The sequence below is a fragment of the Arachis ipaensis genome, chromosome B1, assembly GCF_059453495.1.
Source record: "Arachis ipaensis isolate K30076 ecotype BB chromosome B1, ASM5945349v1, whole genome shotgun sequence".
NCBI classification, from domain to species: domain Eukaryota; kingdom Viridiplantae; phylum Streptophyta; class Magnoliopsida; order Fabales; family Fabaceae; genus Arachis; species Arachis ipaensis.
This window is the reverse complement of record NC_142436.1, coordinates 61607136-61624100: the sequence shown is the minus strand read 5'-3', so window position 1 is coordinate 61624100 and position 16965 is coordinate 61607136. Positions and strand designations below refer to the sequence as shown.

Sequence of the window (16965 nt, the reverse complement as noted above, 5' to 3'; positions counted from 1 at the left end):
TAGCATGATTATTTATTCAAAAAGTAAAACAAACAAAAGTTTAAAATAGGATTTCAGAAATTAGAAACTGTCAACCATGGGACTCAACAACCTTGAGCAGCTTCATCTTTAGTTCATTGGCCTCTTCCCTTTGTCCTTCTTCTTGGAAGGGGAGGAGCCACCTTCATCTGGCTTGGAGGAACCTTCTTGTGCTTTGGCATCCTTGGGCTTCCAAAATCCTGCCCTCCTCATATAATTCCTTTCATCCTCCTTATGTTTGGCTAGGATTTCCTCTTGTCTTACACTTAGCTCTTCCATTCCTTGCATGAAGGTTGGGTATCCTGGGTTTAGAGCGGCCACGGCGTTACACAAGTGATTCAGTTTCGCTTGTGTATTGATGTCATACTGCCTCATGGATATGGTTCTGGCATCATAGAGATTTCTGAATTCGGCCAAGTTCCTCTGTTGCCATTTAGCTTGCTCTACTATTTTATCCAGTGCACTTCGCACCTCTCCCCAGTGAAATTGTTCTTGATGCTCCTTGAGGTTCTCAAAATGCCCTTGGAGTTGCTGAATATTTTGGTTGACTTGGCTCCATTATTGTTGTTGAGTTTCTTTGAGTTGATTGACATCTTCACTCAAGTGGTGTAGGTCTCCCTTCATTTGGTGTACATCTCCTTGCAATTGTTCCCAGTTGAATCCTTCTGAAAATTGTTGATATTGGTAGTGTGGTGGTGGTTGAAGTGCCATGAAGTGAGGTTGCTCTTCTGCCTCTTCCTCTTCTTGTTGTTGTTGTGGTCCATGAGCATGAGCTCTTTGTTCTTTAGCCCTTTGAAGTGGGTTAACAGCTACCACTTTGGCCATCTTCTTGGCAGTTATGATTTTGTCTTGCTTCACAAGCACCTCATCAATGATCTTTTCAACTCCAGCCTCATCACATAGCCTCTGTATAATGCTGGGGAATGCCAACCTTGTGTTGTTACTGGTGCTTTTCAGCACTTTGTTGATGTTGTTGGCAATCATCTCTTCCACGTTGACATTCTCACCTTTCATGATACTGTAGATGAGCACCGCTCTCTCCTTGGTCACCTTTCATGACATTCTCACCTTCCACGTTGACATTCTCACGTTGGATATGGGGATTAGAGACCTCCTCACAAATTCTAGCCACCCTCTAGCTTGGGGGCTCAAATCTCTTCTCCTCAATTGGTTGGGTATCCCATCCTTATCATTTATCCAACGCACATTCAGCACATAGATTTCATTCAAGATCTCATCAAACCCAGGGTCTTCCTGCTTCATTCTTTCTTCATAGCTCCGGTGGAGCTTGTCCCCTTCACCATTAGCATCTTTTCTATGCTAAAGGGGCTATAGTCAATGGACTTCCCCCTTACTTAGCTAATGTAGCTATAGTGTTGTCCTGGTTGAGGTACAGCATTAGCATAAAATTCCCTCGCTAGGCTCTCTACCACCTTCCTTGGTAGGTTGCATAGGAGTGACCAACCCCTATTGTTGATCTCAATGTTGATCTCAAGATGCTCATTCCTCCCTAGTTGAAACCCAACTTCTGGAATGATCTCCCTCTCATTCACCCAACTATAGAATTGATTTTGGTTGAATGCGGAGAGGAACTTGTAGTCATTGAAAGAGCTTGAGGATCCAGAGGTTGGTTTCTTGGTTTTCTTTTCTTTGAGGCTGAGCTTTTTGGTGGTACCATTAGGTTGAGAGAGTGTGTTTGAGGTTCTGAAAAAAATGGGGGTTGCAAGAAAAAGAAAGCAAAACAAGGTTTTGCTCCAACACCAAACTTAGGACTTGATTGTCCCAATCAAGAAAAAAAAAGAAAGAAAGTAGGGGAAGAGAGATAGTAGAAGGTGAAAAGAGAAAGGAAGATGAGGGGTGTATGTATGCTTTTCGTGTGTGATTGGAGTTTTGAAGTGGGAGAGGAGTTGGGGAGGTGAGGCTTTTATAAGGGGTGAATGGTGTGGTCAAAAGGTGGGAAATAAAAAGGGTTAAATGTTTTCCCACTTGGGGAGTGGCGCCTAGCGTGGGAAGAGGCGCCAACTCTTTTCTCACAGTGTCTTCTGCATGTGTTGAGTTCCAAAGTGCAACTACACTTTGGCTTCCTTGCTTTGTGAGTTTTTACCATGTGGGCCCCATCTTCTCTCCTGAAATTGAAACTGAACCCATTAGTAATGACAAGAGAACCCCTTCACATTCCTTCTCATCAAGAGTGATTTGGATTGCAACTGATGGGTGTCCCTTGGGACACCAAACTTAATCCTTTGGCATCTTAATAAATTGGTTTCATCATTGTGTATTTAATGTGTTCATAAGAATGGAGTAACACCAATCTTTTCATTTTCTTTTGATTCCAATACCTCTGAACTCATTGAACCACGTACATATTCTTGCCCAAAACATTAAGTGCTTTCAATTTGGGTGACTTGGGCTGCTAGGTGATCCTTGGTGGTGGCCACACCAAACTTAATCTCTGGGCTTACTCTTCAAAATCAAGCTATTAATTGTTTGTAAGCCTAGATTAAGTGGGTGAGAGGCCACACCAAACTTAGCAATTTAGCTAGTTCTCAGCCCATTCACTCATCATTAGTTATGCCTTCATCAAGTTGCAATTCCAGAATAGAAAGAAATAAAAGAGTGTAAAGAAAATCTAGCTACCAAAGCTAATATCAACTTTCTAATCTACAATTGTAAACTAATCCTAATTTGATAATGTAACATCAATGTGAGACTGAAAATTAAACTATCTAAAGCAATCGATTTTAAACTATTTCTAAGAAAAGCAATAAATCAAAAAGGATAAAGTGTTGGGGTGCCTTCCAACTAGCGCTTCTTTATTGTCATTAGCTTGACATTCCTTCATCTTTAGCTGAGTTTGTAGCTCACTCTCTGCTCCTCTAAGGAGCCTCCCAAGTAGTGTTTGAGTCTATGGCCATTGACAGTAAAAGTTCTCTGAGTCTTGTCCTCCATGAGCTCCACATGACCATCGAGACTTAAGTTTCCCAGGGAAGAACTTGAGTCTTGAGTTGTAGAGTAGCACCTTCTGTCCTTTAGTGAACTCCCTTCTTGCTATCTTTTGGTCATGCCACCTTTTTGTGTTTTCTTTGTAGATTTTTGCATTTTCATATGCTTGATTTCTAAACTCCTCCAGTTTATTGAGTTGTATTAATCTCTTTTCTCCAGCAGCTTGCTCATCATAGTTTAACATTTTTAGAGCCCAAAATGCTCTATGCTCAAGTTCAACTGGTAAGTGACAAGCCTTACAATATACCAGTTGGTATGGAGACATCCCAATAGGAATCTTATAGGCTGTTATGTAGGCCCATAGTGCATCATCCAGCTTCCAACAGTTTTTTCAAGGATTCGTTTTAGCTCTCTGATGGAAATTTCAGCTTGCCCGTTGGTCTGTGGATGGTATGGAGTTGTCACTTTGTGCTTGACCCCGTATCTGAGAAGGAGTGTCTCGAGTTGTTTGTTACAGAAGTGTGTCCCTCCATCACTAATGAGAGCTCTGGGAACTCCAAATCTGCTGAAGATGTTCCTTCTCAAGAAGCTTATCACAACTTTGTTGTCATTTGTTGCAGTGGCTATGGCTTCTACCCTCCTTGAGACATAATTAACAGCCACCAATATATAGCTATTTGAGTAGGAGGTTGGGAAGAATCCCATGAAGTCAATCCCCCATACATCAAATAGCTCCAGCTCTAGTATAAATTGCTGTGGCATCTCATTTCTCTTGGTTAGATTACTAGCTCTTTGGCATTCATCACACCTTGACACCATTTCCTTGGCATCCTTAAACATTGTTGGCCAGTAAAATCCGGATTGAAGCACTTTTGCTACTGTTCTTTCTCCACTGAAGTGACCTCCATATGTGGATCCATTGCACTGCCATAACACTTCATGCCCTTCTTCATGGGGTATACACCTTCTTAGGATTCCATCAGCACACTTTTTGAACAAATAGGGGTCATCCCAGATGTAGTGTTTGGCATCCTTGATTAGCTTCCTCCTCATGTGCTTATTGATGTTAGTTGGTAGTTCCCCAGCAGCCTTGAAGTTAGCTATGTCTGCAAACCAAGGGGCTACTCGAATCATCATCAATTGTTCATCAGGAAAGCTTTTATTTACTGCTACTTGATGCATTTCTTCTTCTTGTGGGATCCTTGAGAGGTGGTCAGCTACCTTGTTCTCTGCTCCGCTCCTATCTTTAATCTCAATATCAAATTCTTGGAGCAGCAGAATCCATCTTATTAGTCTGGGCTTAGATTCTTGTTTGGTAAGTAAGTATTTGAGTGCTGCATGATCAGTGAACACAATTACTTTTGAGCCAATGAGATATGATCTAAACTTATCAAAAGCAAAAACTATGGCTAAAAGTTCTTTCTCTGTGGTGGTATAGTTCCTTTGATTCTCATTAAGGACCTTGCTAGCATAGTAAATAACATGTACTAGCTTGTCTTTCCTCTGTCCTAGAACAGCACCAACAGCAAAATCAAATGCATCACACATTAGTTCAAAGGGAAGATCCCAGCTTGGTGGTGCTATAATAGGTGCAGAGGAGAGTTTCTTCTTAAGTTCATCAAAGGCTACCATGCACTCTCTATCAAAAACAAAGGGAGTATTTGAGACAAGTAGGTTGCTAAGGGGTTTTGCAATCTTTGAAAAGACTTTGATAAACCTCCTATAGAACCCAGCGTGTCCCAAAAAACTTCTGATTGCTTTGACATTGCATGGTGGAGGTAATTTTTCAATTACTTCCACTTTTGCCTTGTCCACTTGATGCTAGGGCATTTTGGCCAGTTTCACTGACCTTTTTTTTACTGTTTTTAGGTAGTTTCATGCATTTTCTTAGGAAATAATTTAGTTTGGGTAGATATTCACTTACACCTGGATTCAAGCATACATTGTGCATTTTACATGATTTCATAAGGATTTTGCATGAATTTAGTGACAAATTGTATGCTGCATTACCCATGACGTGGACTACAACTTTGATGCACTCTATTGCTTGATTTCAGGACCAAAGGAAGCAAGGAATTGGAGGTAACTTGCAAGGTTAATGAGAAAAGTGACTGCCAATAACGCTCTCGAAGCCATCATTACCCACGTTAAGAGTCACGTTAACTAAGTTAACGTGAACTCTAATGTGAAGAAGGGAATTTGAGCCAACGTTAGTGACACTTAACATTATCACTAACGTTGGCCAATGCTCATAAGTGGCCACGTTAGAGTCCACGTTAACTTAGTTAACGTGGCCTCTAACGTCAAAAAGAGGAAAGGGTGGTCGACAACGTTAGTGACACCCAACATTGTCACTAACGTTGGAAGCAACCACACAACCCCAAGGAGCCACGTTAACTTCCACGTTAACTTAGTTAACGTGGAGGCTAACGTGAAAGAAGAAGGTGATGGCCAACGTTAGTAACACTCAACATTGTCACTAATGTTGGAAGGAACCACACAAGCCACTATGAGCCACGTTAACTCCCACGTTAACTTAGTTAACGTGGAAGCTAACGTGGAATGAGTAAATAATGAGCCAACGTTAGTGACACTCAACATTGTCACTAACGTTGGGGATGGCTAAGCATGGCCACGTTAAAGAGCCACGTTAACCTAGTTAACGTGGACTCTAACGTGAGACATGGGGGCACATTGGAACGTTAGTGACAATATTGAGTGTCACTAACATTCTCGAAGGATGGCAAGCCCATGTTAAAGAGCCATGTTAACTAAGTTAACGTGGGCTCTAACGTAGGAGCAAAGGGGGCTTTTCAACGTTATTGGGAAAGTTGAGTCCCAATAACGTGTGCGAAGGACCTAGAGGCAACGTTAGTGGCAACGTTTGTGCCACTAACGTTGAAGTTAACGTGGCTTTTACTTAGGAAATGTTAGTGAGAAAGTTGATTGTCACTAACGTTCTCGAACTCATATTTTCGCTAAACGTTAACACCCCTAACGTTCTAAGTAAAAGTCTCTGCCCACTTCACACTTTCTCTCTGCAAGTAAAGCCAAGCCCAAATGAAGAAGAGAACTGCTTCAAACTCAAGATCCAAAGGCCCAAGACTTGAAGAACAAACTAGAAGATGAGAAGAGTAGTATATATAGGAGTAGCTTTGAATTATTTAGGGAGTTCTGGGAGTTGGAAAATAGCATAGAACTACTCCCTGTATTTACTTTCTCTGCACTTCTAGTTTTCATTATGTATTCTCCATCTTTGTTTTCACTTTCTAGAGCTATGAACAACTAAACCCCTTTCATTGGGTTAGGGAGCTCTGTTGTAATTTGATGGATCAATACTAGTTTTCATTATTCTTCTTCTATCTTTTCTCTTGATTTTACTTGAAAGCTTTTGATCTTCATCCAATTGGGTAGTTATCTTGGAAAAGAAACTATTCATACTTGGATCTCTTCTGAACCTTGGACGAGGAATGAAGAGATCAAGCTAGAAATGCTTTCTCATGCTGGACCAAATTGGGTTTGGATTGATACGTGACTATAATCCTCTCAATGCTTGATTTGGGAAATGCATGTGGTATAATCAGTGACCATACTTCATCTTTTCTCATGAGCAATTGACCAAGGAATTGGCTATTGATCAAGATTTGAGAGATTGAATTACAAGAAATTGTAATTCAATCACTTAAGATTGCCAAGGAGATCAATGAGTGCATTGATTGAGGAAGAGATGTAAATGAGATTGATCCGGAGAATGCAACATCTCCTAAGCCCAATGAACTCCCCATTTCTGATCTTACCCATTCTCTTTAATTTCTGTCATTTACATTTATAAGCAATTCCCCCATTCCCATTTAAGATTCTGCAATTTACTTTCTGCCATTTACTTTCCCGCCATCTAATTTTCTGCAATCCTCAACTAAATTTCTGATTCGCTCAACTAGAATATTCCTCTAATTAAAGTTGCTTGATCAATCAATCCTTGCGGGATTCGACCTCACTCTATTGTGAGTTTTTACTTGACGACAAATTTGGTACACTTTCCGAAGGAAATTTGTTATGAGACAAGTTTTCCGTGCATCAAGTTTATGGCGCCGTTGCCGGGGATTGATTGTGCATCAACAATGATTAGATTGGAGGATAACTAGATTGAGCATTTTATTTTTGTTTGATTTAAATTTCTGTTTGAGTTCTTTACTTCATGTTTTAGTTAATTTCTTCCTTTCCCCCCACCTTTTCTTTGTTATTTACTATTCATCTCACTAACCCACTAACTGTTTGATATATTGCATCACTCACACTAACAGTAATTCTGACAGATATACTTTCTGCACCTATTCTCTTTGCTTGTACTTGTTGGTTGTATGACAGGGAGAAGAAGCAGGGCGTTAACTTCCTTTAATTCTGAACCTGAGAGAACCTTCCTTAGACTAAGGAGGGAGGCAAGAGACAAACGTGTAGTTGGTGCTGAAGAAGAGGAGGAACACTTTGAGGAATACTTTGAACCAAACATGGAAGAAAACATGGAAAATCATCACGAAGAAGAAGCTCACAACCATGGCGGAAGAGGTCGAGCAAATCATACTGGGGAGGATAGAAGAGTTTTAGGCTCTTATATCAATCCAAACCCAGGAAACTGTGGAAGTAGCATTCAAAAGCCAACCATCCATGCCAACAATTTTGAACTGAAGCCACAGCTCATCACCCTTGTGCAAAATAACTGTTCGTTCAGAGGAAGTGTCCAAGAGGACCCAAATCAACATTTAACCACCTTCCTGAGAATATGTGACACAGTGAAGTCTAATGGTGTTCATCCTGACGCCTATAGACTGCTCTTATTTCCATTCTCACTCAGGAATAAGGCAGCCAAGTGGCTAGAATCCTTCCCAAGGGAAAGCTTGACAACTTGGGAAGACGTGGTGAACAAATTCTTAGCAAGATTTTACCCTCCTCAATGAATCAATAGGCTGAGAGCTGAGGTCCAAACTTTCAGGCAACAAGATGGTGAGACTCTATATGAAGCATGGGAGAGGTTTAAAGACCTAACAAGGAGGTGCCCACCAGATATGTTCAATGAATGGGTGCAGCTGCACATTTTCTATGAAGGGCTGTCTTATGAGTCAAAGAAGGGCGTAGACCATTCATCTGGAGGATCTTTGAACAAGAAGAAGACTATTGAGGAAGCCATAGATGTCATTGAAACAGTAGCAGAGAACGACTACTTCTATGCTTCCGAAAGAGGGAACACAAGAGGAGTAATGGAGCTAAACAATGTAGATGCTCTGCTGGCCCAAAACAAGCTCATTACCCAGCAGCTGGCTGACCTCGCCAAGAAGATGGAGAGGAACCAAGTAGCAGCAATCTCCACTTCGTCAACAACCCAAGAAGGAGTGAATGAAGAAGCAGAGGGTAGCCAGGAGCAGGCTAACTACATTGGGAATTCACCAAGGCAAAACCATGATCCATACTCCAAAACCTACAACCCTGGATGGAGGAATTACCCAAACTTTGGGTGGGGAAATCAACAAGACCAAAGCCGTGATCAAAGACACCCAAATCCAAACGATGCAGCCACCCAATACTTCACATCTAGACCATATCAACACCCCCATAACAATACCTCTCCACATTCCTATCAAGGCCAAAACAACCCTTCTCTGCCTGACTTATCATCACTTGATGAAAGAATCTCAAGGATTGAAAATCTACTTGAAGGCATATGCAAGGATATCCAGGACAGTAAAGCATTCAGAGAGGAAGTGCAGTCAAATATGCAGAATCAGGATGCTGCCATCAAGAAACTTGAGACACAAATTGGCTATTTACTCAAGCAAATTCCCAGCCACAACCTTCGCAGTAAAACTAACTCAACCAAAAGGGAGGAGTGTCAGGCTATCACCCTTCGGAGTGGGAAGGAACTGAAGGAAACCCCCAGAAACCACAAGAAAAGGACTCAAATAAAGAGGAAGAAGAGCAGGACGATGCTCAAGTTCCGAATTTGAGTTCACAAAAGGGGAAGGAGTGCTGAAACCAGATATCCCAAGAGTCCCATACCCTCAGCAACTAAAGAAGAAGGGAGATGACAATCAGTTTTTGAGATTCTTGGAAATCTTCAAGAAGCTGCAAATCAACATACCCTTTGCTGAAGCAATAGAACAAATGCCACTCTACGCCAAGTTCTTGAAAGAGCTCTGACGTCGGGATTTCTGCCAGTAAAGAATGTCATAAAAACAGTTGCGTTGTAGATATAGTCTCTAAACTGACAAAAATCCCTTCGTACAAACATTTTGGTTGTCACAAGTAACAAACCCTTTAAAAATTGTTAACCGAGTATTCAAACCTCGGGTCGTCTTCTCAAGGAACTGCGAGGAAGTATGTTCTTTTTATTGGTTATAAAGGTTGTAATCGGGGTTTAGAAGGTGAGAAGCAAGTAATTTAAATGACGAGTGAATTAAATGGCAATTAAAACTAAATAATAACTGTAAAACAACTTTTGGCAAGATAGGGGAAATTAGAAGTCCAACTTAGTTATCCCTCTCAACAATAATGAAAGTTGTATTTTAATTCCACTTGGTCAACCCTTGCCAGGGCAAAGGAAAGTCAAGGGACTAATTAATTTGACCTTTGAATCCTAATTATTTCCTAAGAAAAGGTTGGGATTATTTAGGTTCAGCTCAATTAGCAAAATAACAATTATCAATTATGTTGAGTTTAATAACTGTTGAGTTACTAAATTCTTAACCAAGACCAAAAGGGGGAAAAGTAAATTGCTAGAATAATGAAAGTATCCTTAGATGGGAAGCAATGGCAACTTAAATCAAAGAGAACAATTATAAACTGAAAATACCTCAAATATCATTAATTCAAATAGAGATCTGTAACATGGAATAATTCATAAATCAAATTATAATAATCAATTCAAATGTTGGGATAAAAGTAAAACTAAAATAAAAGAACATTAAAACCTGGATCCAGGGTTACTCCCAAAACAAGAAGAAGTCCTAAATCCTAAGAGAGAGAGAGAATCTCTCTAAACTAAATCTAAATCATGAAAACTAGAAATTGGCGAGCTCTCTCTGAATGGATGCATTCCTCCACTTTATAACCTCTGGTCTATGCTGTCTGTACTTGGATCTGGGCCAAAAAGGGCTTCAGAATTCGCTGGGGGCGTATTCTGTAATTTCTGGTGCGTGGCCTCTGTCACGCGTCCGCGTGGGTCACGCAGTCGCGTCATTCGGAGCTTTTCCTTGCCATGCGGTCGCGTCAGTCATGCGACCGCGTCATGTGCGTTCTGCTTAAGGCGCGCGGTCACGTCAGTCATGCGGCCACGTCACTGCTGATTCGTGCTTGGCACGCGATCGCGTCATCCATGCAATCGCGTGGGTACCAGTTTCCTTAAAGCTCTGTTTTGCTTTCTCCTTCCATTTTAGTATGTTTCCTTTTTCATCCTTTAAGTCATTCTGCCTTTAGAAAATCTGAAACTACTCAACACACTAATCACGGCATCGAATGGAAATAAAGGTAATTAAAATAATTAATTTTAAAGCTTAGAAAACATGTTTTTCATTTACATCACATAATAAGGAAGGGAAAGTAAAACCATGCAATTAATGTGAATAAGTAGGTGAAGGATTGTATAAATCACTCTAATTAAGCACAAAAGAACTCATGAAATATGGGTCTATCAACCTCCCCACACTTAAACACTAGCATGTCTTCATGCTAAATCCAAGGTAAATAACTAAGGTTAAAGTGATGGAATGTCATGCAATGCAACCTAATTTAAATGCATCTACCTAATAAGTTATGCAATTCTAATTCATCCACTCATATATAAAGCCTACATGTAGTCAAATTATTTCACATTCTCAAGGAGATATATATACATATATAGCTAACCCTCAAATAATAAAGCAAATGAGATGAGAGAAAAAAAACTTGCAAGACAATCAGAGATAAATGTTAATGAGCTTTTGAATCCTCACTAGATTTTGTGTTTTCTCTCTAATCACTCAGTGTTTATTGGGTTAATCACTCTATTCTTCTTTTTATTCTTTCCTTCTATAACCTTGTTTTTCGTCTAACCAATCAACAATCATAGAACATAGTCATACCAAAACTCATGAGGTCTTTAATTAAGGTTGTAATGGGGTCAAGGCAAAGGGTAAGGATATATGTATAAGGCTAAGTGAGCTAATAAGTGAATCCTTAATTAGATTAAGATCTCACCTAACATACATACTTGGTAAAACAATGCTTCTTTACCTATTTTCCCTATTTTTTCACTTTTGATGTCACATGCTCATGTTTCAATTCTTGTTTTTATCCCATGTGCATTGCTTTTTATTTTGCATTGGGGAGTCCTTTTTGTATCCCCTTATTTACATGCTTGAAAACTAACTTTTTTTTTTTTTGAATACACATGGTAATTTAAGCACTTTGATTTTCTCATGAACATGCTTCCCAAATTTATTTTATTTCTTTTAACTTTTCTACCTTTTGTTTCTATCATCCATGTTCCCAAAAGGTTTCCCACATTTAACTCTATTAAAGATTTTCTATCTTAAGCTAACCAAGGATTCACTTGGGAATTTCTTTTGTTTTTCTGCTTAAGGCTAGTAATTTGGCTAAATAGAATAAAGGGGTTTTTAAAGGCTCAAGGGGGCTAACAAGGGTGATGTAAAAGGTAGGATAATTTGGGGTAAGTGAGCTAAAATCAAATGATGGCCTCAATCATTATTTTGAAATGTACCTATATTCTATAATCGGATATATAGACTAAAACAAAGTAAAGAACACCAGATTAAGAAAGAAGGTCGGAACATACAGGAATAAAAATTATGGTTTGAATGTAACCATACAGTTAAGCTCAAAACTCACAGGCTATGTGTTCTCTAGCTGAAAAATCATTTATCACTTATGTATGTCATGCAGGTTTAGTTAAAAATTCTCATTATTCTCTTAAAAAGTAATTTAGGGTAGCCTTTGAAGTTTTAATGTTTCTCCTTGATGAAATGTTGTCAGTTTAACTACATCATGTAATGCTATATATACAAGGTTTTATGGATCTAAATCTATTATGTTCAAGTTCCTAGCTTACTCTTTTTATATTTGTCAATTTAAACTAAGCTATAATTAAGCTATCTTATGTAAAAAGGGTAAACTATACTAATTGATCCACTAATAAGTTAGAATTGCAATCTAAACTAAATAACTAAAATGAACTAAATAACTAAAATATGAACAAAAAATGCAAAATGCAGAAAATAGAGTAAAATACACAAGTAGCAATGTATAAGTACTCAGAAAATAACAATAAAAGAAATAGAGAAAAATACAGAAAAATATCCAAAATAAAAGAAAAAGTATGTAGTAGTTCACCAAAATAAACGCCAGAGATGGCGACCTCCCCACACTTAAAATGAAGCATCGTCCTTGATGCTCAATCAAGCCAGGTGTGAAGGAGTGTCATCACTGGTAGGGATGGTAGCTGGGGTCTCTGTGGCGGTGGTGGGCTGAGAGTCTGGCTGCTGTAGAGGAGGGACTGACTGGAGAAGGGAGGGCGGTGGTTGTTGCTGGGTGAAGGGGGTGGGTGGCGGAGAGGGGGGGCGCGGCTGGACGGCCGGCGGTGGCTGGGCGGTGCTCGCGGTTGGCAGTGGTGGAGAGGGGAGGAGAGAGGGAGAAGGAAGAAGAGAGAATGGGAGGGGGTGGTACGGCGGTGACGTCTGGGCGGCAGCGTTGGGGTGGTGGTGTGGTGGCTGGCCGGCGGTGGCTGGGGGAAGAAGAAGAGAGAAGGAGAAGAGGGTTGGGGGTGAAGGGGGGGCTGCGCAACTGATAGGGTTCGCGGGCTGGGGGGTTATATTTTCGAATCCACGCGGCCGCGTGGGGCACGCGGTCACGTGGTTGGGATGAAAATGGGGGTGATGCGATCGCGTGGGTCGCGCGATCGCATGAGAGGGGGGAAAGAGGGGTGACGCGATCGCGTGGGTCGCGCGATCGCGTTGCTGGAATTTGTGCTAAACGCACGACTCCAGCGCCGTTTTAGCGCAACTCTCTGTCTCCTTTTGGGGTGATGTGCAATCCATGCGACGCGATCACGTCGCTCACGCGGTCGCGTGGGATTGGTATTGTGCAAGTGACGCGATCGCATAGGGCATGCGATCGTGTGGGCCAATTTGTGCGAAACGCATAAGGGCCGCACGATTCCAGCCTAACTTTCTGTTCGTTGGATCCTTACACCGATATATATATATATCACGCAGCCGCGTGGGGGACGCGGTCGCATGGGTGGTATTTTTCGCGATATGACACGATCGCATGAGGTATGCGGTCACGTCGTGCAACCTTTTTTTTTTGTGCATGAAAAATGCAGAATGCAATGATTAATAAGAATGTTATGCATGATTCCAGGTTTAATAAATTAAAATGAAAAAGGAAAAATGAAAGCAATTAACAAGAAATAAATTGAAAAAGAAGCGACCATACCCTGGTGGGTTGTCTCCCACCTAGCACTTTTAGTTAAAGTCCTTAAGTTGGACATTGGAGGAGTATCCTGTTATGGTGGCTTGTGTTTAAATTCGTCCAAAAATTTTCACCAGTGCTTGGAATGCCAATAGCCTCCGGGGTCCCAAACTAGGCATGTAAAGCTTCTGAGCGGCTTCAAACAGATATGCAGCCTCCCGGGATGACGAATGTCAGAATATAATCCATGATCCCAAGCTGTGTTTTTAGATCCACCTCCGTTTTGATTTGTAAGTTTCCATTCGGGCGGGTTAAAAAGTAGAATCTCACCGTGGTGACCAAACGTTCTCCGTGATCCATGCAATTGGGCATTATACCAATCCGTGTACTTCGAGGTAAAGCGTGGAACCTTATTGAACCTGGTGCACCAACTCTGAGTACGAGCCAATTCCCTCTTATTCTTAAAGCCGCAGAGAGCTCTAAGTTGGCCATCTGTTTCGAGCAAACCATACTCAAGTGAATAAGTAAAATTATAAGTTAAGGATTGTACCCACTTGAAGCTTGTATTAGGTGGTAATGGCCTTGGGGTAGGTGTTTTTGGTGGTTCTGCAAGTTCCGTTTCCTTATGCTCTTCTGTGAATTCTTCCATTTCCTTGCAAAGATCTTCAATTGTATCTGTATCCTGGTCAAAGTCTTCTATGTCTTCCTCATCACTCGAGTCATAGATTGGAGGTTGAGAGAAATCTACCTCCGCATCATCTTCATATTCACTTGGGGAAAATTCGTCGATCTCAGAGAATTCACTTGCGGACGCAAGTTCATCACTAGGAGAACTAGACTTGTGACTATCTTTATCAAGGAAATTTGCTCCTTGGATTATTCCGTCTGATTCTTCGTAAACGACTTGCCTTGGAGATTGTACAGTATCCTCCTTAGCATCAACTGTAGCATCTTGGACGAGTTTTTCCTCAATTCTGGATTCCCAAGAAAGTTCAGCATCTCCTAGATCTTCAACCAATTCTTCTTCTTGAACAATGACAGCTTCTTCCACTTGTTCTAGTATGAATTCATTCTTTGTCTTGTCCACTGGAGTCTCTAGTATTTCTTTCATGCTATGCTCTTCATCGGGCTGTCCACATGGAGCTGTGGTTGATCCTTGTATATTTGAGCGCCTAGTGGCCCATTGAATTAGTGCTTGCTCCAGTTGTTGAATGGTTGTTTGAAATTTAATTACTGTTTCCTTTAGGCGATCCTCTGCTTCACGGTTTGCCAGACTTGGACATGATACAAAGGAAAGTGGTGATGATTGGGAACGATTGGATTGGTATTGGGGTAAGGAAGGATCATATGATGGCGAATGGTGAAGAGAAGCTTGTGAGTGTGGTGGTTCGAGGTTATGTTGAAAGGATGGTTCATATGCACGGGATGGGACTTGTTGGTAGTTACAAGGTTGTCCACCATATCTTTCAGCTGGGTATGCATTGTAGAATGGTCTTTGTCTAGGATATCTCGGAGGGTGTTGCTGCCTAAAGGGTTGATTAGATCCTCTTGGCTCCATCCATCCTTGATTGGTCTGACCTTGATGCACATTCCTGCTGTAACTTCTATTTTCTTTAACAATATTAGAACCAAACTCAAAGCGAGAGGGGTGAGAGTTCATAGTAGAAAATAAAGATAAAAAGGAAAAACAAAAATAAATAAACAAGCAAAAGAAAAATATTTACAATAACCAATAATAAGGCATACGTTAGCAGTTCCCCGGCAACGTCGCCATTTTGACGTCGGGATTTCTGCCAGTAAAGAATGTCATAAAAACAGTCGCGTTGTAGATATAGTCTCTAAACCGACAAAAATCCTTTCGTACAAACGTTTTGGTTGTCACAAGTAACAAACCCCTTAAAAATTATTAACCGAGTATTCAAACCTCGGGTCGTCTTCTCAAGGAACTGCGAGGAAGTATGTTCTTATTATTGGTTACAAAGGTTGTAATCGGGGTTTAGAAGGTGAGAAGCAAGTAATTTAAATGACGAGTGAATTAAATGGTAATTAAAAATAAATAATAACTGTAAAACAACTTTTGGCAAGATAGGGGAAATTAGAAGTCCAACTTAGTTATCCCTCTCAACAATAATGAAAGTTGTACTTTAATTCCACTTGGTCAACCCTTGCCAGGGCAAAGGAAAGTCAAGGGACTAATTAATTTGACCTTTGAATCCTAATTATTTCCTAAGAAAAGGTTGGGATTATTTAGGTTCAGCTCAATTAGCAAAATAATGATTATCAATTATGTTGAGTTTAATAACTATTGAGTTACTAAATTCTTAACCAAGACCAAAAGGGGGAAAAGTAAATTGCTGGAATAATGAAAGTATCCTTAGATGGGAAGCAATGTCAACTTAAATCAAAGAGAACAATTATAAACTGAAAATACCTCAAATATCATTAATTCAAATAGAGATCTGTAACATGGAATAATTCATAAATCAAATTATAAAAATCAATTCAAATGTTGGGATAAAAGTAAAACTAAAATAAAAGAACATTAAAACCTGGATCTAGAGTTACTCCCAAAACAAGAAGTCCTAAATCCTAAGAGAGAGAGAGAATCTCTCTCTAAACTAAATCTAAATCATGAAAACTAGAAATTGGCGAGCTCCCTCTGAATGGATGCATTCCTCCACTTTATAACCTCTGGTCTATACTTTCTGTACTTGGATCTGGGCCAAAAAGGGCTTCAGAATTTGCTGGGGGCGTATTCTGTAATTTCTGGTGCGTGGCCTCTGTCACGCGTCCGCGTGGGTCACGTGGTCGCGTCATTCGGAGCTTTTTCTTGCCACGCGGTCGCGTCAGTCATGCGGCCGCGTCGCTGCTGATTCGTGCTTGGCACGTGATCGCGTGGGTACCAGTTTCCTTAAAGCTCCGTTTTGCTTTCTCCTTCCATTTTAGTATGTTTCCTTTTTCATCCTTTAAGTTATTCTGCCTTTAGAAAATCTGAAACTACTCAACACACTAATCACGGCATCGAATGGAAATAAAGGTAATTAAAATAATTAATTTTAAAGCTTAGAAAACATGTTTTTCATTTACATCACATAATAAGGAAGGGAAAGTAAAACCATGCAATTAATGTGAATAAGTAGGTGAAGGATTGTATAAATCACTCTAATTAAGCACAAAAGAACTCATGAAATATGGGTTTATCAAGCTCATGACTAAGAAAAGAAGTTGGAAGAACAACGAGACTGTGATACTAACAGAAGAATGTAGTGCTATCATTCAGCACAAACTGCCCCAGAAATTGAAGGATCCTGGGAGTTTTCAGATCCCTTGCATTATAGGGGAAATCACAGTGGAGAAAGCCCTTTGTGACTTAGGAGCCAGCATCAACTTGATGTCAGTAGCTATGATGAGGAAGATGAAGATAGAGGAGGCTAAACCAACAAAAATGGCCCTATAGTTGGCAGACAGATCGTTCAAATTCCCGCATGGCGTCGTAGAAGATTTGCTGGTGAAAGTGGGAGATTTTATCTTCCCAACAGACTTTGT

General features: G+C 40.4%; 1 non-coding gene across 1 annotated transcript; it reads right to left on the bottom strand.

Annotated features, from left to right (window-relative positions):
* Window positions 1-7922: 7922 nt before the first annotated feature.
* Window positions 7923-8029, bottom strand: LOC148576780 (small nucleolar RNA R71). Its single transcript, XR_015903974.1, has one exon. It is a non-coding gene; the product is annotated as a small nucleolar RNA R71 (small nucleolar RNA).
* Window positions 8030-16965: the final 8936 nt, after the last annotated feature.